The 3379-nt window shown below is 30.7% G+C and overlaps 1 long non-coding RNA gene across 1 annotated transcript in view; it reads right to left on the bottom strand.

Annotated features, from left to right (window-relative positions):
- Positions 1–1114: 1114 nt before the first annotated feature.
- LOC117119785 overlaps positions 1115–3379 on the bottom strand; it is an 8721-nt gene continuing 6456 nt past the window's right edge. Inside the window, exons 2-3 of the long non-coding RNA XR_004447244.1 lie at positions 1562–1751; positions 1115–1250 (exon numbers count right to left, since the gene is read on the bottom strand). This is a non-coding gene — a long non-coding RNA (uncharacterized LOC117119785). The remainder of the gene's footprint in view (positions 1251–1561; positions 1752–3379) is intronic.

Here is a 3379-nt window from a genome sequence, read left to right as displayed (position 1 = left end):
TAGACAAAACAGAGGAGGTTTATTCCTTGTTAGTGACAAACTCTTCTCTTCTTCAGAGAGTTAGAGGTGGAGCACCAGACACATGTCTCCAGCAAGACCCTTGCAGAACTTCGTGGAGTAAATTTAAACAATCTCCTATTAGGAAAATTTCACTAAAACTAGAAAATTAATCGATGTTGGTGTGCCGTAATAAATGGAGAACTATCAGAAAATCTTTCTACTCAACTGCAGCGTAGAATATTTCTATACTGGATTAAAATAAGAAGCAAGGCATTCTTAAAGGTCTACTTAGATATAAAGAAAAAAAACAATGCTGCATCTCAGCAGGGAGAAAAAGTGCTTCTAAAGGGATTGAGCTAAATTACAATAACATTAACACTCTAAATTGAAGAGTTATATTTTTTTTTATTAAGTATGAGATTTGTACAATACAGTACAAGCATTGTATATTTTGACTACAAATTTAGAGTTAAAAATAAGACAAAATAATATGTTGCCCAAGCACAGTCTTGGTTAGTTAAGTTTTTGGCAGTAGATATCAGTCTAATACATAGTCATAATAGCTATTTTAATGAACTAAAATTTGGAACTTGTACATTAACTACTGCCTTTTTTTTTTTCTTGGTATCATTTTCATTTCTTTTTTTAATTTATTAATTTGAATAAATGTATGCTCATTCTAAACTGTATTTTGCAACAGTTGTACTTAGTAATGAATGCACTAAAAAATATAAACAAATATGTTTGACTGTAAATATTTCATCAACCTATCATAACCTTTTTGTTTTTCACATACATTCATTACTTCTTCATCAAAAATGTATTAAAATATCCAGACACAAACAAGAAAACATAAAAAAATTATACACCAATATGACAGGACTGCCAAAAAAGTAAAATTAATGTCTAGTGGCTCTCTAAAAAGGTCTATAAAAAACGAAATTAACGATGATTAACAGTAAATTAGTACTTAACACTAATTATTTCAAAACAAATAAACCAATAGTTGATGTTCACTTATGCTAGCTTTCATTTTAAGTATTGGTTTATTTGTTTAAAAATAATTGGAATATACTGTTACAAAACCAGATGAAACTATTCAATCATATACCTTTTGTACTTACCTGAGATACGGATGCCACTGACGAGAGATTCACATTTTCTTCTTCATTGAAGGTGTAAAACTGTCTAAACCTTCTACTTGTTCTTCCCACTCATCAAAGAACAATAAAATATTCTCCTTCAAGCCACTGGAACAAGATTTCAAAATTATTGGTTAAAAAATAAGTACTGAAGTACAGTATTGCAATATATAATATTTAATGTATTAAAGAATTAAGAAATTGGACCATCAATTCAGAGATCATCGAGTACAAACAAGCCCACAATGGTCGTAAGTACAGTATGTAAACATCAAGTACTTTATTGCAAGTAAAATGAAAGTATTTGAAAATAGATTGCACTGAATATTATCTATTCAGTCAATATGCAGCACATTCATGTAATCATATTCTTCCAAACAAACTAATGGGCACAGGTTATAGAATCAAAATATGCTTACTTCAAAACTCCAAACATCTACTGTGCTGTAAGGTTTCAAAGCATGTTTGATCATCTTGTTCTTTTGAATTCTTGAATTTAACATTCAAACAATCGAAGAATTGGTCAATAAAGCGAACGAACTTCTGCGTTGATTGAGTGTCTGATCTCCCTTGAGCTTCAAATGCATTTGCAACGGAGGTACTAAATACCTATGGAGAAATAGCAAATTATTTATACATTTTTCTTTTAAAATTGTTCAATTTCTTGATTTTGTTTTAATAAAATTAAAACCAAGGAATTGATAATTTTCATCTTGATTCCATTCATTAAAGTATCATCATTTATCAAAAAAACGAAATTTGTTGTAAGAAAAAAAAAAACCTTGAAATTCAATCAAAACATTTACTGGAATAGCTAATTTGAAACGAAGTTATTATTTTCAAATGTCGGATCTCCCATTAAAATCAGCCAGCATTTACTATGTTTAAAGGCTATCGTAATTCTCAAATCACTCTGGTTTTATAGGTTCTTGTGTTTTCTAATTCTTTTCATTTTAGCTTTATGAAACGCTCCTGTATTGGAGCAAGGAGGTATAAAAATTATTTTTATACTTTCTTGCTTGGAGTAATAAACTTTCAATGAAATACAGATCAAACAAAGTTTCTACTGTTTTACACACTTAGTAAATTTAATTTATTATTAAACATAAAAGATTCATAGTAACTTTCATTTACATTCTGGATAATTTTTATATACTGTAATTTGACAATGTGGCAAGCTGAAGAGCAGCCAAGTAAACTTTCATGCGATGTGATGGAGTCAAGTACAGATGCTCATGTGAACAGTGGTGGCGCCAGGACCTGCCCGACAGAGGGGCTAAAGGTCCCGACGGTGGGGGGGGGACTAGTGGAGCGAATCGAGTCTCATTTGGGTGGGAATAGGGGGCCGCCTAGGGGGAAGCCACGGATATTTGATGAATAATGGCGAATTTTTATTAATTACTTGATAGGCATCGAGTTTTTTTTTTGTCTTTCGTGGGTGCATCCCACCTTTATTTCAACCATCATATTTTGCACAATTTGTTTTCAAAGAGGTATGTCAATATAATTTTTCCTACCAATATAATTTTTCTACAATGTATTGCGAAGTACGCAATAAATAATCCTAAGTAACATGAGGATAATTTAGGTATGGAGATACAACTCCACAGGTAATAAATACATTTAATAATATTTGAGATAAACATTATTCCCTATCGGATCCGAGCCCAAAACCTTCCAATTACTGTTCGACTACGATAAGCATTTTACATAATTAAAATATATATCTACACATACTCAAACTCTCTTTATGTAAAGAAGTATACAAATAGATATTTAAAAATATATATATCTATGATACAGTAAATGAATGAATCAGTGTTTGGTAGAGAGGCTATAAACCCAGAGGAGGCATAGAAGCCTCCCTTTTCACCAAGACATGTTATTTTGAAATGATAATTGTAGAACTAGAAATTGCAAATTGCAAGTGAAGTGCTGCGAAGTACAACTGCATATAAATGTTCTTCGAACAAAATTATTTATACAAGTCAAGTGAAAATAATGAATAATAAAACTATAACAAATAATATGAGACACGACCCATTGTCTATATTAGAACACTTCTCATTGGGTAACAAAGTGGTAATTTTTCATTTTTGTCAAAAAGTGTCTATGGTGAATTATGGTTTAGGTTTTTTTTTAATAAAGTTTCAAAAATTTCTATGTATGTGGAAGATGTAGTTGATTACCAAAGGTTACAATTTTTATTTTGAAGACTGCATGGTCTAGGAAGTGTA

The sequence above is a fragment of the Anneissia japonica genome, unplaced genomic scaffold, assembly GCF_011630105.1.
Source record: "Anneissia japonica isolate Jap-2015-1 unplaced genomic scaffold, ASM1163010v1 scaffold724_len3256291_cov202, whole genome shotgun sequence".
In the NCBI taxonomy this organism is placed as follows: domain Eukaryota; kingdom Metazoa; phylum Echinodermata; class Crinoidea; order Comatulida; family Comatulidae; genus Anneissia; species Anneissia japonica.
This window is presented reverse-complemented; position numbering and strand designations above follow the sequence as displayed.